At 42.1% G+C, this 27816-nt stretch overlaps 1 long non-coding RNA gene across 1 annotated transcript; it reads right to left on the reverse strand.

Annotated features, from left to right (window-relative positions):
* Nucleotides 1-4130: 4130 nt before the first annotated feature.
* LOC117062812 lies at nucleotides 4131-27528 on the reverse strand. The gene is made up of 3 exons (XR_004428607.1): nucleotides 27432-27528; nucleotides 22254-22257; nucleotides 4131-4158 (listed from the first exon to the last, which is right to left on the reverse strand). It is a non-coding gene; the product is annotated as an uncharacterized LOC117062812 (long non-coding RNA).
* Nucleotides 27529-27816: the final 288 nt, after the last annotated feature.

Below are 27816 nucleotides of genomic sequence, written 5' to 3' on the forward strand. Positions count from 1 at the left end.
GTGAGCCAGGGGGCGCTTAGCATTTTGTTTTTCAGTTTACATTTCCCCTTTTCTGTTAAGATATGCCAGAGGTAGTATAGATAGCCAAACTTTTATTTTGGCCCATTTTGATATGAGGGTGATGTGCTACCTGCCCCAGGTCTATCATGTCCCTCAGTGGGACCCCTTTGGGTCAAAAGACTTATAGCCAATGAAACATTCTAGCTCAGATGAGAATGGCAACATAAGAGCCCCAAATCAAAAGCCAAAAAGGAAAGTTATAAGACTGACTTGTCTGTAAGTTTCATGTGTTGAGCCATTGGTTGTTTAGGTACCAGTCTTTGATTTGGCAGGTCTTAACTAATTTTATCCCTCAAAACGAGTCCTTACAATCCCATGCTCCCACCTCTTCTGTAATAGTCCCTCAGCTTAGAGGGAGGGTGCTTAATTGTACAGCTTTAGCAGCAGTGTATGCATAATGCAAAACAGGTTATCCCAGTGAGATTGAACAGCTTTCCAATTCTGGAGATATTGGGTGGAGAGAGAAAGGTAATCTTTGTTGTTTTACCTAATTTCTGTAAGCTCAAATAGAAAACAAATTCTCAAATAGCACAAAAAGAAAAAAATAAGTTTTATTGCCTCTGGAAAAACAAAACATAAAGAATTAGCAACATTTCAAATAAAAAAGGTCATAAGCCCTAGTTTTGATAAAGACAGGAGAAGAAAGCTCATAGGTAGCTAAACATTTAAATTATCTAGTATCAAGCATTCAGATAGAGGCAAAATTATTAAATGAGTCTTAATATATTTGAATACAGGCTCCTCTCTGCATCTCATAAAAGCAGTTTACTTCTCCCAGGTCTGGAGAAAAAGCTTTGGTTAATGAGTCTGGTGTCAGACCCTGGTGTCAACATTTAAGATTTAGCAATAGTTGGTACCTTTTTAGATGAGATAGCTATACCCAGGAATCAAAACCCTGTTGCTTAACAGGACAAGGATTAGTCAATAGCACCTGATAGGAACCCTTTCAAGGGGCTAGAGGTAATGCTACTGGAGTCCATGACCTGACTGGAAGGTGTAAAACGATTCTACAATGTTGTGGTGATGAATTTTCATAGCTTTGGTAAGTCCCAAGTAATAAGTCTAGGTCACAGAATTAGTTTAGAATTTGTATTTTGAGGACATTTATCAGAGATGTTAAAAGGCTCAAAACATTTTGTCAAAACAGAATAATAGTTATTCCTTTAGCCAAGAGTGATAATTAAAATATTTTTAAAACAAGACAGAAGGTTTCATGGATGTAAAAACTTTAATCCTTTTAAATCTCAATTTTCTTAAGCAATAAAAACCTTCAAATATAACATAGAAATTATTTTGATAAAATGTAAAATCTTTATTATTTAGGCCGGTTATTAAAAAGGCAAAGAAAAACCTGAAGTGTGATTGCTTCTCTTTATGGGAAGCCCATTTAGATAACCTGGAAGTCAAATGTGATGAAAAGAGTACTTGAATTTAATAAGACACAGGAAGAGAGTGTTCAAAGTTATGAGTATAACAGAGAAATATATGACTCTTAGTGACTGTTGGAGGAGTTTTCTGGTTACATGGAACAATTCGGACATATTAAGAAAAGCCAAAAGTACAAAAACAAGTTATACTGCAGTAAACTGCAGTGCTTTCTTAGACATTTAAGATAAAGTATTTCAGCATTAGGCCACAACAACAGTTAGAACTGGAGGAAAAGTTACTGGTGCTGATGAAAAAGTTGAAGGAAAGAGTTATGTTAGGGCTTCCCAAAGGGAGAAAAAGCTGAAAACAGCAAGATACAATAACAGTTGAACTTCTGAGATATGAATCTGAGAAGTTTTCAAAAGGAAACAGATTATATAATTAAAATCAAAACCTCTTATAATTTTATTAAGAGTAAGTTAATAACTTAAGAAAACCATGTTTTAATATTAGGGGACCAATCTTAGAAAGACTATTATAAATAATTTTCTTTTCATTGCAGCCAACTTAATTACATATAAAATTTGTTTTGTAAATTTTCTTTTACAAAACTTATTGTCTGCATTATGACTTATGCAGACCATTCACAACATGCTTGGACTTCTTGATGTGTTCTATATGTTCCTCTTTTTAAAACAATCAGTTATTTTACTTCAGAACAAAAATTTGCCATACAAGATTCTTTTTCACACAAAATTATTCTCTTTTTAATAACCGTCCTTACCAAAAATACATCTTCATATCTATAATTTTTTCACAACTCTCTCTTCTACCCACTGATTTCTTTTTATCTTTTTTATAAATAATTCTTAACCTCCAAATACACAAAATTATTATTTGTAATAAGAACACAACTTACATATTTATATATTAACTATAATTCTTATTTTAGTAACTTTAAATTTTAGGAAGCAAGAAATCCTGAACTGTCTATCAGATGCTAGGATTTTATAGATGCAACCACTCTACAATTTTTAGAAATGTGTTTCTCTATATTGTAACCCTTTCTTAATTGAACGTGACCCAGACATCCAATGAGCAGCCATTATTTAATTGAAAATAATTTTAAGATTTTAAGTTACACAGAAAGTTTACCTACAAGCATTTATCTCATTTATGTGTACTCAATTCTTTTATTTTTAACAGTGTATCTAGAATACTTGTGAAAATTAAGATCTTATAAAAAATCTAGGCATTATTTAAAGTTATTTCTGTTAACCATTTTTAAAGCCTGTGAACATCAAGTGTTTACCAAAGTAAGAATCCTAAAGTTAAGGACATTGGTATTTTGCTGATAAGTCAGAAGATTCGGCTGTTTTTATTGAGCCAACAATTTTAAATCAATCTTATTTGTCAAAAAACAATCACAGAAACAAAGATTATTCTGTTTTTGCCTGGGTTTACAGTCCTATAACTCACATGCCAAACAATGACACCCTAAAATATCCAGCAAAGGCAAATACAAAATAATCATTAAACCCAGGCAAAAACATATGCTGACAATTCTAAATACAGTTCTATTTTTACTTTACCAATAATTTAAAAAGCATTTTATGTATTAAAGATTTACTTAAGTCATTGAAGCATTTGAACTTATTCATTTGATTTATGAGCATTTATTTATAATCTAATCTGGTCCATGCTAGACACAATACACAATGTAATACACATACATATACATCAACACATTTAAACATGTATACACACACTAGCAAAGATCCAATAGCTTTTACCTTGGAACTCTAGCCATGAGATAGCATCACAAACTCATCAACATATAAAAGATATGTGAACCCAAATTATTTTTGACAAAATTGAGACCTGTCCAAATGGCTAATTTTTGTTTGCCCCAGTGGGTAAATCCAGTAAAAGCTGTGGACCACAATTTTGGGTAAAGCAGTTTTCATGGCAGTTCAATTTTTTTTTTTTTTTTTTGTTGAGACGGAGTCTCGCTCTGTTGCCCAGGCTGGAGTGCAGTGGCCGGATCTCAGCTCACTGCAAGCTCCGCCTCCCGGGTTTACGCCATTCTCCTGCCTCAGCCTCCAGAGTAGCTGGGACTACAGGCGCCCGCCATCTCGCCCGGCTAATTTTTTGTATTTTTTTTAGTAGAGACGGGGTTTCACCGTGTTAGCCAGGATGGTCTCGATCTCCTGACCTCGTGATCCGCCCGTCTCGGCCTCCCAAAGTGCTGGGATTACAGGCTTGAGCCACCGCGCCCGGCCGGCAGTTCAATTTTTTAAAAATCTTTTAAACTCTTCTTTTCTGTTTTAAATGAACTTTTAATGTTTGCCTTTTAGCTTGAACTGGATAACTGTATTTAAAAATCCAAATAACCTTGAATTAGTAGTACTGTAGTGAGCTTTATCTCAACACCAGGAGCTTGTTAACTACGTAGCGTATTCAACGCAGGCAGAAAAGAAAATGAAGAAATAGACATAGCTTCAGAGGACTCTATTTAACTCTATAGTTGCAGGTTAATCATTTCAGGTCTAAATTTTTCTTACTGTGATTTGCCCATTAGTTTTAAAACATGTGCAGGCCGGGCGTAGTGGCTCAAGCCTGTAATCCCAGCACTTTGGGAGGCCGAGACAGGTGGATCACGAGGTCAGGAGATCGAGACCATCCTGGCTAACACGGTGAAACCCCGTCTCTACTAAAAAATACAAAAAACTAGCCGGGCGAGGTGGCGGGCGCCTGTAGTCCCAGCTACTCGGGAGGTTGAGGCAGGAGAATGGCGTAAACCCGGGAGGCAGAGCTTGTAGTGAGCTGAGATCCGGCCACTGCACTCCAGCCTGGGCAACAGAGCGAGACTCCGTCTCAAAAAAAAAAAAAAAAAAAAAATGTGCAAAAAGAAAAAACCTGGCATGCCTTTGAATTTGCCCATATTTTTAAATCATTAAATAACAAACACATGGAAACTGACACAAATGGAGAACTCCCAAACTAATTCTCATAAAGGGAGACAGGAGAGATGTTTTTAGAATATTATCTCACACAATCGGGTACCACAAATGACCTGTGCTAGGTCCAAATGGCACTAAAGCCCCAGTGTCAGAGATAGAGTCCTAACGTGCACATTAGCTTGACTTACCCAGTCTCGAAGCCATCGATTCCTCAGATACCGCTTTTTCTTGCACCAGCTGGGAGTTGCAGGCAGCTGATGCCACGTAAGGCTGAGAAGGGAAAATATCCAAGAAAAAGAGTTCTTGGTAGCTGCTGGGATGTTCCTGGAATCTTGGCCTCAGCCACAGGGTCAGATAGCCGTGATCAGCTGGCACTCTTGAGCAAGTTGTTACTCTGCCCAGTAGCATGCATGGGTAAGTTCTGACATGCTGCTGAGGGCAACTTCTCCACCCACTGGAAACTAGGCAGGCTAGATCACCTGAGGTGCTCAGCGCCATGCTGGGTGCCATAACTTGTCATTGAACCCAGGTTTGGCTGCTTGCTGCTTGAAAACCAAACTCAAGAGACAAAGAGTTGATGGGAAGAAAAGTGGGTTTACCCAGAAGCTGACAATCTGAGAAGATGGCGGACTAGTGTTGCAAAGACCATCTCAAGTTTCTCAGGCTGCCTGGAAAGTTTTTATGGGGGGAGGATGTGGAGAAATCATGTGCAGGACTTGACTATTTGTGGGTCAGTGTGTGGTCTCCCTGACTGTCTTGAGCAACGGCCATCTGATGGTCTGTCTGGCATCAGCTTGATTGCGACAGGAATATGAACTCACTGCTCAGAATTCTTCCCAGGGCAGTGTAGTCTGCAACCTTGGTTCTATGCTTAATTTTTTAAGGCCGGTTCCTGGAGTTCTCTAAGTAAATCATGAGAGTTAAGCATTATGAAAAGCCAAGAATAGGAAAAAGGGAAAACGAACAGGACTGGATAACTGTATTTAAAAATCCAAATAACCTTGAATTAGTAGTACTGTAGTGAGCTTTATCTCAACACCAGGAGCTTAATAATTGTATAGCATATTCAAAGCAGGCAGAAAAGAAAATGAAGAAATAGACATAGAGAGCTTCAGAGGACTCTATTTAAATCTATAGTTGCAGGTTAATCATTTCAGGTCCAAATTTTCAGGTCTAAAAAAGGAAAACAATTGTTTCTCAAGATGGGGTGGTAATTTATGTTACATCTTCTCCAATGGGAAGCAGTGAGTATTCAGAAATAGTGGAATAATTTTCACAGTTTTTTTGGTTAAAAAAGGGGTCTGTTATCTATTTTCCTTTAAATATGCAGCAGAAGTTCACTATTATATGACTAAATTATGTGGGTTCTCTAATTGCCCACCTAGATTAATATGTGGCTTATTTCACCTTGATGTTTTTAAAGACAAGCCTGTGCTGTGTGAGGGTTAGAACATGCACCACGAGCAAGGAGGCTTGAGATGGCAATGCCTCCCCGAAAATGCCACACCCCAGGACCGGCACAGGGACCACTGCTCTGAACCTTAACACTTCTGAAATGACCAGACGTCTCTGTATGAGCTGTGTTTACTCAGTTGTTCCATTTATTCTTATATTTGACAAACATTTAGTAAATTCTTGAGCTAGGCCCTGGGGACTACCAAAGGAATAATATATCTGTTATTTTTATTTTATTTTATTTTATTTCAATAGTTGTGGGGAACAGGTGGTTTTTGGTTACATGCGTAAGTTCTTTAGTGATGGTTTCTGAGATTTTGGTGCACCCATCACCCAAGCAGTGTACACTGCACCCAATGTCTTTTATCCCTCACCCCCTCTCACCTTTCCCCCTAAGTCCCCAAAGTCCATTTATCATTCTTATGCCTTCAAATCCTCATAGCTTAGGTCCCACCTATAAGTAAGAACATACAGGATTTGCTTTTTAATTTCTGAGTTACTTCACTTAGAACAATGGTCTGAAACTCCATCCAGGTTGCTGTGAATGCCATTTTTTTTTTTTTACTTTTTGTGGCTGAGTAGTATGTCATGGTGTGTGTGTGTGTGTGTGTGTAACATTTTATTTATTCACTCGGTTGATGGGCATTTAAGCTGGCTCCATATTTTTGTAATTGTGAATTTTGCTGCTATAAACATGTGTGTGCAAGAAGACATCTGTTCTTAAATTGCTCTCAATTTAGTCAGGAATACTTAAAATGGCTGCACTGCAGAATAGAACGTGTGCACAAATGATCACCTTTTAAATAGATGCATGAGAAGAAAGAACTCTGAAATGTAGTGATAAGTATGGTTCAGTGGCCCCTCAGGACCTATCTCAGTGTGCTCCTGTAGCATCTCGTCTAGTTTCCTTGTGCACTCTGCTTTCTAGCTGCACCTGTGTTATGCTTAGCACCTGTCCTATTCCCTCCTTCACTCTGTCCCTCAGCTGCCCTGTGTTTTCCTTAGCACCTGGCCTATTCCCTCTTGCACTCTGTCCTCCAGCTGAACTTGCATGTTCCTTAGCACCTGGCCTATTTCCTCCTTCACTCTGCTCTCCAGCGGCACCTGTGCACCCACTGGTGGCTTTCCAGCTGTGCCTCCTGCCTATGCCCTGAGGAGCCCAGCACTCAAGAGTGAATGGATCAAAATACTGACTCCTTTTTTGGGTCAATCGTCATTCTAGGCTCTTTATACACAAAGTACAAGGCAACACATCAAGTAGATATTGTGATCTTTATTCAACTAGAAGGAAATTAAAGTTCATAAAAGTTACACCCTGAGACCTAGTGCATGGAAAAGGGGTTTGTGCGATTTTTTTCCGCTGCTGCTTTTTATACTCAGCGCCCTGTTCCTCCCTGAAGGAAATTCTGTTTCTAAATGCTGTAGTCACTAAGATTCTTCACTTTCTTCTATCTCTTATTTATTTGGCTTTTTTTTCTTTTCTTTTTTTTTTTTTTTGAGAAAGAGTCTCACTCTGTCACCCAGGCTGGAATGCGATGGCTCAATCTTGGCTCACCACAACCTCCACCTCCCAGGTTCAAGCAATTCTGCTTGAGCCTCCCAAGTAGCTGGTACTACAGGCAAGCACCACGACGCCCAGATAACTTTTGTAGTTTTAGTAAAGACAGGGTTCCACTGTGTTTCCCAGGCTGCTCTCGAACTTCTGACATCAAGTGATCCACCTGCCTCAACCTCCCAAAGTGCTGGGATTACAGGCGTGAGCCACTGTGCCCAGCCTTCACTTTCTTCTATGAGTCAGCGATCTCTAGCAAGATAGCCTTTTCACAATTTTTATTGCAAAGAAGTATTTGAGATCTTTGTCAGGTTAGACTGTTGTTAGAGTTAAAGGTATGTCTGCTTTTCTGTGATACACTGAATTTAGGAATGTGTGACTCAGTCATGAAAACTTGATCTAGCATAACCCGAGGCATTTGAGCTCCCAGATGGAGAAGGATCTGTTTTTCCAATCGCTGACAAAGCCTGGCATGATCGCGGCCTGCAGGAATGCAGCACCCCAAGGGGACCCGAGCAATGGGGAGAATTTTGTTTACATGGCACTAAGCCCCAAATGACCTTAAATTCTAAATAAAAGTTCCATGGGCAATTTGTATAAGGGCCTTGTTTTTAAAGAAAATAAATTATATGACAGGTTTGTTATATATATATTACAAACTATACTGGTGAACATTTCACTCAACATTTAAAAATCTTTAATTAAGACCTTTCAGTACATAAAGCTTACATAACAAAATCTAGCCAAAGTCTATAAAATCTAAACACATTTCTAAAAGAAAGGGTGGTGCCACGAAAGTTTACACGCTGAGGCTTTCAGGGTGGCTATGCTGTGTTGGACATGGGCAGTGTTCTCTGTCTCATGGTTTTGCTTATATGACAGTTCCGCCTCACAAGAACCCTCGGAGCCTGTCTGTCGGCATCCTGTGGCATTTGGCAAGTGAGATCCGTTTAATATAAGGTGTCAATAAAGCCACGGTTATGATATCTAAAAATAACGCTAATTCCCTAGAAATTTTGTCTTTTTTGACCAAGCCACTGGTCAATGTGGAGTCACTGCATTACATGCAAGAAGAGTAACACCCTCACTCCAGAGTCTGAACCAGAACTGACGCTTGGTGCTGACTCCCCCTTTATTCTAGGAGGTGTTAACATTAGCTCTGGCAGTGTAAAACTGGTGTTTCTGGAGGCAGTAGGGGCAGAGAATGGAAAGCCCTCTGCAGCTGTCAACATGGGGAGTGAGACAATGCAGGTGTTGACTCAAGGAACTGCACGAGAATCTACTGCTCCTTCTCTAGTGAAGAGTCTCTGTCATTTGCATAGAAGGCTGAAACGCAGGGAGGGCACCGGGATTCCGTGTAAACTTCAGTAAGCTGCGTAAACAGAGGCCGTGATGTGTTATGTCTCTGATATTTTCCAGGGACATCTGGCCTCTGGGTTGCAGCGTGAAGCTCACTAACAGAAGCTGACTCAATTGTGTTTTCTGGTTTTTGGGAATATCTTTAATCACCGCATGAATGTTTACAAACTGGGGAGCTAAACATGAGGGTTGCTCTTCAGGTGCCGTCTCCACCGAGTCACTGTGTACATTTTCTTTCTCTCTCTTGCAGCTGTTCTCTTCCTGCAAACTGAACGAAAATGAAAAGGAAGTCATTTCTGCATGTGTCACAGAGGCATCCTTTGGTTCTAAAGGGAGCTGAGTTGGATTTCACAAGCGCATGGTCCTTGTAGCATGTGAACAGGATTCAGTCACACATGAGAAGGAAGGGGTTCAGGGGAGACTGTCATCACCCTGTCCAGGCTAACCCTCCAGCTGCCCAGGTGACAGGCTGGCCTGTGTTTGTGTTGTGTGTGTGCGGCACAGCTGCTACTGTAGTGTCCAGAAACATCTTACAAAGTAAGCCTTTCCATACATATAGTTTTATGTGGGTATAAATTCATTTCAGTTCTTAACATGAACATTTGTACAGTGCTTCCAAGTGAGGGTTTGACTGCCTCACATCTGGAATCCTTCAAGTTTATCCTTCTTGAAGTCAGTGTCGTGAACGTTTTCCTCTAGGTCAAGAGTCTGCTGTCAACATGATGTTCTCTAATTACATGGCTTCATACAACTCCCAGCTCTGTGGACACATGTTTTTGTATTTAAGATGTTCCTTCTTTTACCTCTGTTTATAGATCATCCTTGACTCTGCTCTTTTCCCACTGCCTCTCTCTCAGGTCCTTCCCAAGGTTTTGTCCAGGCTGACTTCTTTTACATCATGGAAGTAGAGGACGTGGGGTCAGTCAGCCCGGCTTCCGATCCCTTCTCCACCCATTACTTGCCAAATTAAAGCTGTGTTTAGGCTTCATTTATTTCTTCCTGGATTTCTCAATAGTTAACTTTTAGATATATTAATTACAGTTATAGGGTTGTTTAAAGGTCAAACAAGGCGATGCATATTGATGTGTTTTGTAATCTTTAAAGCTCAATAGAAATGCAAGATCTTGCTATTACTATATAATTGTAAAATCCTCCATTCCTTGCTTTTTCTTTGATTGCTGGCCTAGAAATTAAATCAATTCTGTTCTCTTTTTATTTTTAAAAAATAATCTTGAGCAAGTGAAATCACTGATATTTTAATATATTGCTGATGTTTGATCTATTCGAATGGTAGCTTCCTGTGGTTTCTTCTAAAGGTTAAAACTATGTCAGGCTGGGTATGGTGGCTCACGGGTATAATCCCAGCACTTTGGGAGGTCAAGGTGGGCAGATCACCTGAGGTCAGGAGTTCGAGACATGCCTGGTCAACATGGCAAAACCCCGTCTCTACTTAAAATACAAAAGTTGGCAGGAGAATCACTTGAACTTGGGAGACGGAGGTTGCAGTGAGCCAAGATCGCACCACTGCACTCCAGCCTGGGCAACAGAGTGAGACTCTGCAAAAACAACAACAACAACAAAAAAAACTATACATATATATATATATATCTCAACGCGATGTATTTGTATAGTGAAACCCCAGACACTACCACTAAGTGAATGATGGTATAAAACTCTTATTTCTTATTTTGCTACCACGTGAGTTTCTCAACAATCACTCCACCTGCCAGTTTGGTCTTCTTCCCACTGGGATTGGTTTCCCTTAAATGTCTGGTGATTCTTCATTGTTCACATTTAATAGTGACACAGGAGGAAGGAGAAAGGAGTCTGTTATCCTTAGTAAAAGGCTCGTCTAGAGGTTTTTTTTCCGGGAGTTGATAGGGTTTCCACGTGTTAGTAAGTGATGTCTTTGGTCTAGAAGGTTTGCTTTCTCTGGAGGAAAACGTCTCCTCTCCTCTCTGGCAGGCAGGTGCTTGCTTGTTGGTTGCTGGTGTTCTACTCACTGGTTACCTGAGAGGTGGGGTGTAGGCATTCCCAGATCATTCATTTGGGAATTTTTAAATCTTTCTCAGTTTTCTTGAACATTTTGTGTAAGAGAAATGACCTTATATTTGCCAATTATTCCTATTAAACACTTAGCTGTGGGCAAGAAAGAAATGGGCAGTTCTGTTACAAGAAAAAGTGGAGAAGGTAGTATCACTATCACTCTTTCGTAGATGGGCAAACAGGTTCAGGAATTTCCCAGAACCGAGGTTTTCTATCTTATAATTGAGTGTTCTTTGTCTCACAACGTGCACTTTGTCCTTCTGTATGAATTTCTTTGCTCAGGGTGACTGTGAATGTCGGCTCTCACATGCTAAGCACACATTAATTTCTCTTATCCTTTATTCCCGCCTAGTATGCCAGTGGTTTTGAGAGGATCCTGTATGGCATGGTCCTCAGCTGCCTGGCAAAATGGGTCCACTTTCTCCCTGGTAACCCTGGCTCTAGGCCCTCTTCCATGTCCTGGTCTTCCCCAGCAGTCCCCTGGAGCCCCCTGCTGACCAAAACTCCACAGTGAAGCACCACCTGAATGGTGGCCCGTGAAGGGTTCCCAGTTCGAGACACGTTATTCCTCTTCTGTAAAAACTGCGCCACTTTCAGACAGACTGTCAGGCAAAGGCACAGAACATTATCTGCTTAGATTCATGATCTTTTAGAGGTTTTCTATCGCTGAGGTCATCTAAGTCAGTAGTTTTCAAAATGAGTTGAGGGCTTCATATCCTAAAATGTTGCACTTAAATTCTAGTTAAAAATAGTTTAACTACTGCATTTTTCCATTCTAAGACAGATTTTTTTCATGTTTTGCTTTTTCTGGAATTAGCATGCATCTTATAATTGATACACTTCATTTAATATGATGAGATCTGTTCTCCTAAAAATTATCAATACATTTGTGATGAATATTGATTTAATAGCATCTCAGAATGTAAAACATCCAGATTACAATCATTAAGTCTTCTACAATATTTAGATGCAAGAAGGTCATATTTCTTTCTTTTTATAAGTCAAATTATACCTAGCAGACACTCACATGTATTGAGATGTGGAAGATTCCAGTTCACAGAGGTTCCCCGTCATATTCTGTGCCAGACACTGGAGGTGGGTATGGTGGCACTTCATGCTCCTCACCTTCCTGTCTCACTACGTTTCCTGTGACTGCCGACTGCTGGCCCTTTATTCTGAAGGGGGTGAGAGGACCACTGCCCCTGGCACTGGGGAGGGGATGCTCCTCACAGCACAAGAAGTGCCAGGAAGGCAGCCGTCACATGCCGGAACCTTGGCCACACCAACCACATCTGGGGAATTGCATGTGACTAGGGCCTGGCCCATTAGGAACGCTACTGTTCTGGGAATATCTCCCCAGTATCTTCATTTTGCTTTTCCATTGGCTAGTCCAGCTGAACCCCTCAGATGAATTTAGATCTCCCCTGAAAATACCTAGGTGAGAGTTATCCACGCAAGTGCTCTTTTCCTCCTTTAAAACCCTAAGGGCTATATTGCGTGTGTGTGTGTGTGTGTGTGTGTGTGTGTGTTTTACACAGAGGCCTAATCTGCAAAAGCACAGCTTGGCCTTCAGGAAATAGATGGGAAAAGGGAAAAGGGTTACTTTATTATTTCCTGGTGCGTCCAAAACACACACAAAGAAGATATCAGTTAGTACTTTCTCTAGTAGTTCCATCTGTAACATTGAGCATTTAAAGGTTGTAATAATACATTTAAATACCTTGCCCATACAAGCGCATTATAAAATGTAGCATTAATGAAACAATTCAGTGTCCCAGCTTAACCTGTCTTCTTGTAAGCCACGAAATACATTTCTCCCACTATCTCTATGAATATGTTCACCATTTGTGCAAATAGACCACTGAATAGAGATTGTAGACAATTTTTATTTTTTCAACAGTCCACTCATGTATAATTACACACAAAAAACTACTGTAACCCATGTGCATTGCCAGATGCAGTTAAATGTAAACCACGGCCCGTTTGTTCACATGTTTTTATGATTGTGTCTGTTTCTTTCTGACTTCCATATTTATAGTACAGAATGTGAGAGCAGTTAGCTCTGTGTAGTTATTTCGCTGTAAGACGTAGACAATGTTCTAGAACCTTTAAAAAGCAGTTGCAGGAATTTTTTTAAAGTCCCTGAAATTACAAGTCAAGAATTTTAAAAATTATTATTCTTTGAAACTAGTTTTCTGCATACATAAAGATTTATCAATAGCATATGAACAAAACGAAATAGGAAAGTATGGTAATGTCTACCTCATATTGCTTATTTCTTTTATAATAACTAAGTCATATAAATTGAACTCACAAAAATATTTATATTAATAGAATGATAATTTATCATTTGTAATGTTTGGGTTTTTCTTGTACATTTTTATGTAACAAGAAAAAAGGTTTTACAGTTAAAAATGGTTTTTAAAAAATTGGAACAAGCCTAAGCCCCTTCATTTTATGACTACAATAACCTGAGGCTCATCAGGGCTGGTGACTCACACAGGCGCACACTCAGCATTGCTGGATGTCGGCTCAGGATCCAAAATGAATTTGAACAATTCATGCTAAATTAATAAATGCACTTTAAACTAGGCCCATATTAATCCCAAAGTAACTAAACCTGTGGAATTTGTAAAAGAAGATGTTTATGAATGAGGACGTGGCCTTTCAACATTAGATCTGATTCTCCCCTTTCTCAAAGCAGAATTGACAGTCTCTATTTTCCCATTGCGAGATTTCAGGGGAGAGCCTGGTGGCACTTACAGTCTGTTCTCCCCTCCCCCCCCCCACCTCCCCTGCTCCTCCCTCCCCCCCCCCCTCCCCCCCACTTCCCCCACTCCCCTGCTCTCCTGTTCCCCTTCCCCCCTCCCCCTCCCCCTCCCCCTCCCCCAGCTCTCCTGCTCCCCTGCTCCCCCCTCCCCCCCACTTCCCCCACTCCCCTGCTCTCCCCTCCCCCCCCCCACTCCCCTGCTCTCCCCTCCCCCCTCCCCCTGCTACCCACCCCACTCCCCTGTTCTCCCCTTCCCCTCCCCCCTCCCCTGCTCCCCCTCCCCCTCCCCCCACTCCCCAGCTCCCCCTGCTCCCCTGCTCCCCCTCCCCCTCCCCCCTCCCCTGCTCCCCTGCTACCCCCACTCCCCTGCTCTCCCCCCTCCCCCTCCCCCTCCCCCTGCTACCCCCACTCCCCTGTTCTCCCCTTCCCCTCCCCCCGCTCCCCTGCTCCCCCTCCCCCTCCCCCCACTCCCCAGCTCCCCCTGCTCCCCTGCTCCCCCTCCCCCTCCCCCCTCCCCTGCTCCCCCTCCCCCTCCCCCCACTCCCCAGCTCCCCCTGCTCCCCTGCTCCCCCTCCCCCTCCCCCTCTCCCCGGCTCCCCTGCTCCCCTGCTCCCCTGCTCCCCCCCGCTCCCCTGCTCCCCCTCCCCCTCCCCCCACTCCCCAGCTCCCCCTGCTCCCCTGCTCCCCTGCTCCCCCTCCCCCTCCCCCTCTCCCCCGCTCCCCTGCTCCCCCCCGCTCCCCTGCTCCCCCCGCTCCCCTGCTCCCCCTCCCCCTCCCCCCACTCCCCAGCTCCCCCTGCTCCCCTGCTCCCCTGCTCCCCCTCCCCCTCCCCCTCTCCCTGCTCCCCCCACTCCCCTGCTCTCCTGCTCCCCCTCCCCCTCTCCCCCGCTCCCCTGCTCCCCCTCCCCCCTCCAGTCCCCCTCCCCCCCCCCCCCCACCCCCCCCGCTCTCCTGCTCGCCTTATTTTGTTGATGCTCATGAGGACCCTGATGTCTGAGGAAGAAGGTTTCCGTCCAGCTCTGCCCCTGGTGTATCACGTGCCGGCCTTGTCAACACACAGGAGAACCTGACAGGGCGAGTGTTATAACCCAATTATAAAAAAGGAAACTTGCTCTGAAGTCTTTAGCATCTTGCCCGAGTTGGGACACTTAGCAGAGGCCTGAGTTTCGAGGCAGCCTGGTCTTGCTCTTTGACAGCCTCAGCACCCCATGCCCTGGGTGGCCCACGCGTGAGTCACCGACCGCCCTCGTGGTTGGCCCGTGGCACAGCGTGGATGAAACGGCCCACGGACCTTTCCAGACACTCGGGCAATTCGTGATATAGTGTGTGTGGTCACGCCCCGCGAGTCCTGTTGTTCGGTTTAATAGAAGACCTAATTCTGTGTTTATTATGAATAAAGGGAGATTTATTGTGTTTTTTTTAAGAACATGAAGGATATGTATTTTGCCTACAAGTTGGAAGTTCCACTACTACAGGAAGCATGAGTGCAGGTTATAGTGACGGGTCTTTTGTAAAACTGAATTCACATCAGACTGAATCAGTAACTCCAGCTGTATGAACAGGATGAGACATTAAACATTTAACGAAAAAATTCCTTTCTTAGGTCACAGCAAATACTAGATACATCTAATTATCATGCCCACTAAGAAGATGTATTGTGATACTCGCAGTTAATCACTCATTCAGTTCCAAGGGCATTTATTAACTGTCTGCTCTGGGCATAACAGCAACTGGAAGCGGTGTGTTCACATGAAAAAAACTTACCCGAGGCTCTAAGTCACAACTTCCCATGCTCAGCACGTTTCTAATTTGAAATACATTATCTAAAGCTTCAAATGCATAAATAGATATCACAATCTAGAACTAAGTTAATAGTTGCTTTGAATTAATTGTTTAAATTATCCTGGGAATCAGAAAGGTATATCTACATGAAACAATAAAGTCTATATTAGAATTAGTAAACTTTAGAAGATTATTTTAATCTTAATATATAAACATACTACTTAGGCACACTGTTTAAATACATCTGCAACCTACTATTTTTAGATTTAAGTAAATCATTAAACCTTAAAGTTGGAAAAGATTCGCAGTGTTAGACCTCTAGACTGTAAAACCTGAACGGCTTTCTAAAATTTTTGAATTTTTATCCAGAAATACAGATTTTCCTGGCACTGAGAACTGCAAGAAATTTCACTCGGAGTCTCCACGTAGTCAACCATGTGCTGTCAACATCAGTGTAATAGCTACTGTCACAAACATCCTGTGAGTTTTATATTTCTTTTTATTATTATTATACTTTAAGTTCTGGGATATATGTGCAGAACATGCAGGTTTGTTACACAGGTATACACGTGCCATGGTGGTTTGCACCCATCAACCTGTCACCTACATTAGGTATTTCTCCTAATGTTATCCCCTAGGCCCCCAACCCCCAACAGGCCCTAGCATGTGATGTTCCCCTCCTTGTTTCCACATGTTCTCATTGTTCAGCTCCCACTTATGAGTTAGAACATGTGGTGTTTGGTTTTCTTTTTCTTTTTCTTTTTCTCTTTTCTTTTGAGACGGAGTCTCGCTCTGTCGTCTAGGCTGGAGTGCAGTGGCACAGTCTCAGCTCACTGCAAGTTCCGCCTCCCGGATTCATGCCATTCTCCTGCCTCAGCCTCTCGAGTAGCTGGGACAACAGGGGCCCACCACCACGCCCGGCTAATTTTTTGTATTTTTAGTAGAGATAGGGTTTCACCATGTTAGCCAGGATGGTCTCGATCTCCTGACCTCATGATCCGCCCACCTTGGCCTCCCAAAGTGCTGGGATTACAGGCGTGAGCCACCATGCCCAGCCGGTGTTTGGTTTTCTGTTCCTGTGTTAGTTTGCTGAGAATGATGGTTTCTAGTTTCATCCATGTCCCTGAAAGGACATGAACTCATCCTTTTTTATGGCTGCATAGTATTCCATGGTGTATATGTGCCACATTTGCTCTATCCAGTCTATCATTGATGGGCATTTGGGTTGGTTCCAAGTCTTTACTATTGTGAATAGTGTTTCAATAAACATACGTGTGCATGTGTCTTTATAGTAGAATGATTTATAATCCTCCGGGTATGTACCCAGTAATGGGATGGCTGGGTCAAATGGTATTTCTGGTTCTAGATCCTTGAGGAATCGCCACACTGACTTCCACAATGGTTTAACTAATCTAAACTCCCAACAGTGTAAAAGTGTTCCTATTTCTCCACATCCTCTCCAGCATCTGTTGTTTCCTGACTTTTTAATGATCGCCATTCTAACTGGCATGAGATGGTATCTCGTTGTGGTTTTGATTTGCATTTCTCTAATGACCAGTAATGATGAGCTTTTTTTCATATGTTTTTTGGCCGCATAAATGTCTTCTTTTGAGAAGTATCTGTTCATATCCTTTGCCCACTTTTTGATGGGGGGGTTTGTTTTTTTTCTTGTATATTTGTTTAAGTTCCTTGTAAATTCTAGATATTAGCCTTTTGTCAGATAGATAGATTGCAAAAATTTTCTCTCCTTCTGTAGGTTGCCTGTTCATGCTGATGATAGTTTCTTTTGCTGTGCAGAAACTCTTTAGTTTAATTAGATCCCATTGGTCAATTTTGGCTTTTGTTGCCATTGCTTTTGGTGTTTTAGTCATGAAGTCTTTGGTCATGCCTATGTCCTGAATGGTATTGTTTAGGTTTTCTTCTAGGTGTTTTATGGTTTTAGGTCTTACATTTAAGTTTTTAATACATCTTGAGTTAATTTTTATATAAGGTATAAGGAAGGGCTCCAGTTTCAGTTTTCTGCACATGGCTCGCCAGTTTTCACAGCACCATTTATTACCTAGGGAATCCTTTCCCCATTGGTTGTTTTTGTTGGGTTTGTCAAAGATTGGATGGTTGCAGATGTGTGGTGTTATTTCTGAGGCCTCTGTTCTGTTCCATTGATCTATATGAAGATCAGTGATACGTCACTGGAACTTAATTCAGTCCTTGCTTGAGGTTACCAAGTTAAGCTTCTCATTTGCAGCATACAACTCAGGCTTTCCTGAAGAAATTTCAGAGGCAGTAAAAGTACAGCCTTTCAAGGCTGTTTGTAACTCTGCTAACCTAATTATTAGAAATGTTTCCTCACATGAAGCTGAAGTTGGTCTCCCTCCAGCATGCATCCATTGACTCCAGGTTTCTCCACTGGAGCCACAGATGATGAGTCCACGTGATGCTTCCACAGGAAAGCCCTCCACACCTTGCGGTGGCCACTGCCCCATCCCCAGGAAGAAGAGCTGCTGTTTTATGCTCCTGAAAAGTCAGATATTTTACTGCATTAACAAGCATCCATTTCACTGGGAGAAAATGTAGTGAAATCAGATTTAAACAACAGAAATACAAATTTAACCTGCAGATACATAGCTTTTTTCAAATTTTTATTGTAATATGCAATATCATCAGTCATATTTGTGGAGATAAAACTAAAAATAAAAAATAATCGTTCTGAAATGCATCAAAATATGGAAAACAATTCATCATCCCATCTAGATTTTTCAGTGGGGTTAGGATTCCCAAGGTGGCGGAATCTGTGAGCAAACACAGTCTCTTCCAAATTTTCTTTTCATTTATCATTTAAAAAAAACCCAAGTCTCTTATTCTTGCACAAATCAAATTTTGACTTACTTTCTTGAGTAGCCAAAAACTGTAACTAATATATCCCATAACAGGTTTGTGAAAAACATGTAGTCCCCCAAAGTCCTGTTTGTTAAACATTTTGGAAAGTCAAAGTACTAAGTAGAAATAGCAGATTTATAGACCAGAGGAATTTCATTTGACCAGAATTCTCATCCCATCCTTCTGAGGTAGTAAATTATGTAGTGTTACAACTCTAACTTAAAACAATTTGTTTTTGTCTTTGCTCTCCACTGCAGTTTTATGATTTTAGAACATAGGTTTTACTATTGTTAGTGCTGGGCAACAAAAAGGAGTCCAGAGGAACAGGAGAAAAAAACAACAATAGCAATGATGTGAATGCAAAACACGAACCAGACTAAGCACAGCAGAGGGTGGCGTGGAGTGGGAAGCGGAGACAGAAGCTTGTGATATTTCAGTGTTGCTGGGAATTATTTGTCACTGGTAAGTCTCGTGTTCCCCAAACTCATCAGGGCCAGGGGTTACTTGTACAAGCTCCACGTAAAAGATCATTACACAGAGCCAGTTAGAGTTCCTGCAGGAAGGAAGCAGCACACCCTATGGGGTGACTGGGAAGAGTGTCCTGAAGAGTACCACACTCACACCCCAGGAAAGAGGAAAGGGGCCCAAGGGGACTCGCGGAGCGAGCAGAGGGTCTGTGGGCCACCGACATCCCAACCACAGAGCAGCCAGAGTGACACAGACCCCCTCTCTGCAGGCTGGTCTCCTGCTTGGGCTTCCTCCAAGTCACTCACCTGAAAGTCAAAGGTTGAGTATGTTTTCCACGAAGTCTGGAGGCGCAGAGCAAGGCAGACAGCCACGGGCATGTCAGGAAGGCGGCGGGAAATGCTCATCCCCTTCTCCAAGAAGAGGGGATCCCACAGTCCACAGGTTCTTCCTGCTCCATCTCAAAGGCAGAGGCAGCTAGACTACTCTGTCAAAAAGCAATCACAGGAAGAACATAACATTATGCCTGGCTTTATGTTAGCATAATTACATTTATTCCAGACAAGGGCTTTTTGTAAATTAAAGATAGATTATGTTGCAACTTTTATACTCCTCTGCCTAATTTAGTGGGTATTTGATATATTCAGATTTATTTTAACCAATTAATTTTTTTTAATAGAGGCAGGGTCTCACTCTGTCACTTTGGCTGAAGTGCTGGTGTGATCACAGCTCACTACAGCCTTGACGTCCTGGGCTCAGATGATCCTCTCACCTCAACCTCTCGAGTAACTGGGACTACAGGCAAGCACCACCACACTCAGCTAATTTTTTTCTTTTTTTTTTTTATTTCTGGTAGAGACCAGGTCTCACTAACTTGCCCGGGCTGGTCTTGAACTCCTGAGTTTAAATGATCCTCCTACCTTAGCCTCCCAAAGTGCCTGTAATTACAGACATAAGCCACCATGCAGGCTAACCGATTAAATTAATTATACGTGTGCCTTAACTAAAAAATGAGATTACTCAATACACAGTAACTTGTTTTTCTTATAGAATTATCAGAAAGTAATGCTTTTTTGAAATGTTGTTTCACTAAAATATTTTTAATTTGTTTTCTGGGTATTTGGTTATGATAATTTTTTCCTTCTACCTCAACTGCCATACCGTCAGCATTTCCTGAGGGTCTGATAGGTAGGGAAATGCGCCATGAAGCAACGTGGACCAAGCAATAAAAATAAACAAATAAAAGAAGAAAATCCCATTGTACAAAAGTCTGAAACAGAATTCTTGACTCCCCGACATTGATCCCTGCCTCAGCCTGTCCCCCATTTCACCCTCCCCATTTCCACACAGGGCTATGCAGCCCTACTTGCTCAGATCGAAAAACCTACACCCTATGCTCAACTCCTCTTTCCTGCGTGCTTCCTACCAGCGCATCAGAAAGCCGGCTGGCTCCTCTCCTGAAGGCCTGCGCGAGGGTGACCCTCCTCCCTGTGAGCACCGCAACAGCCCCAGTGGAACCACCATCGCAGCCCTGATGCAACTGTTTCCCCACAGGTTCCCCACGCCTCGCCATGGTGTATCCCCTCCAGAACACCCACTCTGCCCCAACACTTCCCCCGCTCTTTATATGACGGCCTCCATTGCATCATTCATCTATCACCTCAACTGAACTTCCTCAAAGAAGCGTCCTCACTTATTCTACATATGACAACATGAGTAACAACATCACTCCTTTCCCCAGAGCCACTCATCATTCCTCACATTTCCCATTTTCTACAGTGATCGCAGAGTCTATATCTAATTGGAAAATACGTATCTGCTTTACTTATCATCTGCTTAATTTTTAGGTTTTCTTTTTCCTTCTGGACATCAACTTCCATGTTGATGGACACTGTTGAGCATTTCTTGGAAGTGTTTAGGTTTGAGCTTCAAGAGCTGCCTTGTCCAAGACTGATTTCCACAGGCTGGTCTCCTGCAAAGCCTCATGGCTATGGCCAAGTGCTTAAGCTCAGATGGGGTGGTGAATTGGTGAATCATGTCATGACCTGCCACACCATGGAAGCCACAACTGCAAGGCGAGGAACCCAGCGTCCTGTTGAGAGACAGGACTAGCTGGATTTCCTAGGCCGCCTAAGAATCCCTGAGCCTAGCTGGGAAGGGGACCGCATCCACCTTTAAACAGGAGGCTTGCAACTTAGCTCACACCTGACCAATCAGGTAGTAAAGAGAGCTCACTAAAATGCTAATTAGGCCAAAACAAGAGGTAAAGAAATAGCCAATCATCTATCACCTGAGAGCACAGCGGGAGGGACAATGATGGGGATATAAGCCCAGGCATTCGTGCCGGCAATGGCTCCCGTCTCTGGGTCCCCTCCCTTTGTACCGGAGCTGTTTTCACTCTATTAAATCTTGCAACTGCACTCTCTTCTGGTCCCTGTTTGTTAGGGCTTGAGCTGAGCTTTCGCTCGCCCTCCACCACTGCTGTTTGCCGCTGTTGCAGACCGCCGCTGACTTCCACCCCTCCAGGTCCGGCAGGTTGTCCGCTGTGCTCCTGGTCCAGCGAGGCGCCCGTCGCCGCTCCTGGTCAGGCTAGAGGCTCTCCATTGTTCCTGCACGCGAAGTGCCTGGGTTCGTCCTAACCGAGCCATTGTTCCTGCACGGCTAAGTGTCCAGGTTCATCCTAATCTAGCCGAACACTAGTCATTGGATTCCACGGTTCTCTTCCGTGACCTACAGCTTCTAATGGAGCTATAACACTTGCCGCGTGGCCCAGGGTTCCATTCCTTGGAATCCCTGAGGTCAAGAACCCCAGGTCAGAGAGCACAAGGCTTGCGGCCGTATTGGAAGCAGCCCACCACCATCTCGGGAGCTCTGAGAGCAAAAGGGCCCCCCGGTAACACGGTCACGTCAGAAGAGAGGCTGTGGCTTTTCTGATCCTGCAGTTTTATTGCCCAATATCCCCAGAGTTCGCCTCCTATCTAGAATCTTCCCATCGCTACCTGTGAACCACACCTGTAGCTGACTGCTGCTCCCAGGGGCCGAATTATCCCAACAAAACGTAGGGGTGCCTGTGTTTGACAATGTCTTTCACTAGAGTTGGGATGCGATATCACACACAAAGATTTTGCAGCCACTCTACATATCACTAACCATTATATTAAATTCTTATGATTTTGTTGTTCTTATGTGACTGAATTTCCCCATTAGGGTGTCTTCTCTATTCCTGGTAACTTGGAAAGCCGTAATTTCTCAACAAATATTTGTGAAAAAAATGAAAGAGTGAAAAAAAAGCATGGTGTGGGCACATTTTTATGGCTTTTGCCCCTTCATTTTCTTTGTACATAAATAAGAGAAAATAAAACCATTTAAAACAATTTCCAAACATTAGTAGACATACACTCTTCAGTATATGAAAATTTACTGACATATTATTGAGTAAAGCGAGCACATTCAGGCATATTCAACTATACCCAGAGTAACATCTCATTAGGGTAAAGCTACATTTTATATATATATATATATACATGCAAACAGATATGTCTAGAAAACTGTTCACAAAACTAACAGGGATATCCAGGGTGGTGGAATTTTAAGTGAGTTTTTCTTTGTGCTTGATTAAAGTTGTTTGGATTTTTTGCAATTATATGCAAAATTTTATTTTAAAAGAAAAGTTATTTACATAGTTCCACCTCTGGTATGGAAAAGAAAGCTTTGAATAGTCAATCAGAAACTATAAATTCTGAAAATAATATATAAAAGCAGCTACCTGAAAGGTCTGAAGAATAAAAATTGTTACTGGTAGGTGTCCAGGTTCTTGGCATCTTGAACAAAGAATTGGACAAAATGCACCAAGTGCAGAAAGCAAAAGCAGGGATTTCCTGAGAGTGAAAGGACACTCCACGGTGTGGGAGTGGCGAGCACAGGGGCTCAGGAGCCCCACTTACAGAATGTTCTGGGGCTGCAATGCTTTAGATGTTTCCCATCTAGTTACTTGGTTACTTGGCGAATATTTCATGTAAACGAAGAGAGTGAAGTGAAGTAACAGAGTCATTTACTCCGAATATGCCCTATTGTAAATGGAGAGGATGTTACTTGGTGTGTGTGGTCTACGTAAATGGAGAGGATGAATGTGAAGTTACACAGTAGAAATGGCATGAATGGAGAGGATTAAGTTACAAAGCCATTCACATTCCTGTCATTGCTGAAGTGCTTTCATTTGATTTAGTTCTAGGAAGTCAGCATGGATCGACCTTATGTTCCCTGCCGCCAGGCCCTGTTCTCCTGCCTCAAAATGACAACAGATTTTGAAGAGTAACAAAATATGAAAGAAGTTATCAGCACAATGTAAGTTTCCCATTTTTGTGGCTTTGTCTTGAGGGAAGGCCATGAATATAGTATAATTCGAGGTTGCTTAAACTTCACTGAAAAGCACACTGCCTTTCTGGCCTGAGAAAGACCCAGGTGGCACCAGCCACTAGGAAGTGAAGGTGAATCTCGGAGAGGAGAGCATTAGAGAGGCGAGCATTTGTTCGTTTGTTCTGTTGTAAACTCTGCCAGTCTCTGGCTAACATGCAACATGTGGGCAGGACAGGCTCAGGTTTAAGGAAGTAAACTGATATATGTGAGTCACTGTCCATTGCAGGTAAGAACACGTTTGCATTTGCTGAAGAAATAGAGCAGAACGCAGAGTCTCCATGGCACAATGTCCAGGATTTGCCCTCAAATTACTCAAAATATGAACAGAAAAATAAACTCATTCTTTAGGGAAAAAAATTATCAAGAAAAGGCCAAGCCAGGTGATGTCAGCAATGTGGTGGAACAGGAAGCACCTCCAGCCTCCGTTCTCCAAAAACCAATAGTGAGACAGCTTTGCACAAATCAAAATGGCTTAAAGTTCGGATTAGGAGCCGAAACAAGGCAGTAGAGTAAAACATGGAGAAGGGGTTGCTGGGGAGGTTGGATTTAATGGAGATTGCTGGAGATGGCTGAAAGAGAGAAGAGCAGAGGCTACCAGTGTCAGCTACATGGTGGGTGCCACGGAGGTCCCTGTGGCTGGCTCTGCAGAGGACAATGACAACTGTTGCCACTGAGGCAACCAATAACTGTCACGGACGCAGAGACCCCAGAGAGGAAGACGCTGCTTCCTCTGAATGTTTCTTGCTGTGCCCCTCCCAGAAGGAGCCACTATTGTGGCACCCCAGGACCAAGGCCACCACCTCCTGATCCCTACATGTGCCCTGGACTCTGAAACTGAAGCTGTTCCACTCACACCCATGCTCCAGGTCCTAGCTCCACGGCCACACCACACACAACCACACCTCAGACACCAGAGCTGCTGCCCTGGGAGCCAGCCCCACCCATGTCCCTCAGGATGGACCTGTGCCCTACACTGCCGCTCCCGAGCACTCAGGTCTCGGACAGAAGAATCACTGCCCCACAGTGGGCTGGCCCACCTCAGACCCTGCAGCTTCACTGATGTGCATGTGCCTGTGCTTCACATAAAGTGAGGCAACAAAAACAGAAAATGTACATGTTGGGGGCAAAAAGGAAGAGTGTTTGCATGCAATTGAAGTTAAGTTGTTATTAGCTTAAAAGAGACTGTTATTACTAAGATATTATACATCAGCTTCATGGTAACCACTGCAAACCCTGAAAATTTGAGACAGGTCTCAGTTAATTTAGAGTTTATTTTGCCAAGGTTGAGGATACGCCCATGACAGCCTCAGGAGGTCCTGATGACATGTGCCCACAGTGGTCAGGGCACAGCTTGGTTTTATACATTTTAGGGAGACATGAGACATCAATCAGTATGTGTAAGATGTACATTGGTTCAGTGGAAAGGTGGGACAACTTGAAGCAAATGCAGGAAGACTCAAAGGGGGCTTGCTTCTAGGTCACAGATAGGGGAGGTTGCATTCTTTTGAGTTTCTGATTAGCCTTTCCAAAGGAGGCAAATCAGGTCTGCAGCTATCTCAGTGAGCAGAGGTGTGACTTTGAATAGAAGAGGCAGGTTTGCCCTCAGCAGTTCCCAGCTTGACTTTTCCCTTTAACTTAGTGATTTGGGGTCCCCAAGATTGATTTTCCTTTCACACCACAATGCAAAAACCTATAGTTGATACACAAAAGATAGAAAGCAGTCAAAGCTTATCACTGCAGAAAATCATCAAACCAAAAGGAAAACAGCAAGAGAGAGAACAGGCAGAAGAAATCTATAAAACAGCCAGGAAACAACACAATGTCAATATAATTGTCCTCCGGTTTTCATGAAGGATGCGTTCTGAGACCACCAGTGAATGCCTGAAACCCTGCAAAGTCCTGGAGCCAACTAAATACATTTCTGTTCCTCTCTTCCACCCACAAATTTAATGCCTTTTTCATCTTAACTAAGCACTTGTAATACTTCTCACTGTGGCCACAACTTTTGCAGTTTGAGGTGAGACAGCAAAACTAGCACAAATTTTTTTTTCCTTCTTCACAATTTCACGAATAGAAGTGTGTAAATCAATGAAAATAACTGAGGCAACTTTCAATCATTTTAGGAGGTTTGTTTGCCATTGTTGAGGACGTGCACTTGGGAGGTAGGTCTATGTCTTTTTCCAAGGATTATTTTGAGGGCTTCAATATTTAAATGGGAAGGGGCAGATATTAGAAGAGAAGTAATTTTTGATGTATTGGTAGACAGAACGGTTACATCTTTTTGAGTCTTTGATCAGACTTTTACTGAACACACAATTTTCATGTGAGAGAGAGGCAGAGGAAATAGTCACTTATGCCTTCATCTGGCCCAGCGAAGCTGCGTTTTTACATGAGCTAACATAGACAACAGGGCAGAAGAAGCAACCAGATATGCATTTGTCTCAGGTGAGCAGAGGGATGACTTCGAGCTCTGTCCTTTGCCCCGCGCCTGTGAAGATAAGCATCAGCTTACATTGCCAGGGTGAAACTCCACAGAACGTTTCAAAATAAAGATCTTGGGGCTGACAAGGAAATTCCTGGTGGGCAAATTGTGAGGGAGGTATGTAGCTTTTAATCTTTGTAGCCATCTTATTTAGGAACCAAAAGGGAGGCAGGTTTGCATGACCCAGTTCCCAGCTTGACTTTTCTCTTTGGCTTAGTGAGTTTGGGGTCCCAAGATTTATTTTCCTTTCACAAAAGTTTGCTAAGATTTCTTACCATAAATCTTAGCAACCTCAGCATACAACATTTTTTCCTCAGGAAGTTGAGAACTTTCACCTCTTTTCCAAGTGCATATAAATGTTATGTTTACATTATCCTATGGTCTATTAAGTGTGCAATACCATTATGTCTAAAACAATGTATATCCCTTAATTAAAATACTTTATTGCCAAGAAATGCTGATACAGATACATGAAGTGACCACATGCTATTGGGAAAACAGTGCTAATAGACTTGCTTGATACGGGATTGCCACATGCCTACAAATTGTAAAAACAAACAAACAAAAACCCACGTTGTCTGCAAAGCACAATAAAGTGAAACTCAAAAAACAAAGTACACCTGTAGAGAGAAAAAAAAAGATAGGACTGTGAACAGACTACCGGACAATAACAAAAGTTCCTAAATAATTAACATGTAGTTGAAGTTTCACCATAACAGAAGAGACAGAATGAAAAACAAATACTTGAAATAATAGTTGAAGGCTTCTCAAATTTGTCGAAAGATAAATTCACTGATTCAAGAAGCTCAGCAAAGCACAAGCAAGATGAATACCAAGAGAAACATGACTAGGCATATCATAATTATATGGCATTAAGACATTTCGTTAAAAAGAGAATGTATTGCCTACATATTTGAACTAAAATAGAAATAAATTTTCTTGGAATTCCCTAAAGAAACCACAATATTCATGCTACCATAACTATGAACATTCATTCAATTCTGAAATAGCTCTTGAGTGCTTCCTCTGGGCCAGGCACTGTGATATGTTCTAGAAATACACAACTCCTTTTGCTCATTACCTTCCCTACCTGGCAAACATCTATTCATCTTTTGGGTCTCGGCTCAAGCACTCTCTCCTTGGTAAGTCCTTTGCACACGGCTCCAGATAATTTACCTTTTTCACATCAAGAGTGTAACTAATTAACAGGCTCATATTTGAGCCAAGGCTTTCAATCAGCTTGGGAGAGTGATACAATTAAATGAAAACAAATGTCAAATATCAAATTTGAAGAATGCCTTTGTAGCATAAGGGTCAAAAGAAGCAAACAGAGAAAAGAAGCACAGGGATAACAAAGACACAGGAGAAAATTTTTTTATGTTACATTTAGAAGGTGGTTTTATAATCAGCTATGAAGCTCTAACAGGTGCTCTTGAATGCAGGTTTCTGATAACTTTGGAGACTGTGACATCAGAATAGAGGAAAAACGTTCAGGAATTTGAAGAGCTAAAATGCTCATTAATATCAAGCAGGAGAGTAATTAACTGCATAAACTGAACCAATAGCATACCAGAGTGATCTTTTTGGTGTTTTGCTTAAAATATTGTCAATCCTTTGTTTTGCTTTTCAGAGTCAAGGAAACTTTTCTTTTGAGCTATTGACAGCTTTTTAACAATTTAGTATACTCCCATGAACAAAATTTGGAGCATATTTGTTTCTCTCTACTTGATTTTCTCCAGAATTTGGAAACTATTTGTGAGTATTCTTAGGTTATGGCAATATAGTTATTTGCATAAGTGCAATAATAATCTGTTTTCTTTTGTAACAGAACACAACTGGAAAAACTGGTTATTTTACCAAGGCTTTGACTGGAATGGTGTGCTTTCCTTTTAGGAATCAAACTTAACTTATGAAGCCAATAAAGCCCTTGGGAACATGGCCTCCTATTCTGTCACAGTCCCTATCCAGGGTTTCCGATCTGTGGTAAGTAAAGAATGTCACTTTCTGACAGGCCAGGAACCCCAAGTTATCTTGGAACCTCAAAAGGAGAGGAATTCACCCAACTCATGGTACAAATCCATGGCTGGGCTTGGCTTTAAAAAGGTCTTATCTCAGATTCCTTCTACGGAACAAAGTTCCATGAAAGTCAATTTAAAAGGCTTATGTGAAAATAATTACTCTTGCTGCACTTTATACAAATAATCTGACTGAGTATAATAAA

Source organism: Trachypithecus francoisi, unplaced genomic scaffold (assembly GCF_009764315.1).
Source record: "Trachypithecus francoisi isolate TF-2019V2 unplaced genomic scaffold, Tfra_2.0 Lachesis_group17, whole genome shotgun sequence".
NCBI lineage: Eukaryota > Metazoa > Chordata > Mammalia > Primates > Cercopithecidae > Trachypithecus > Trachypithecus francoisi.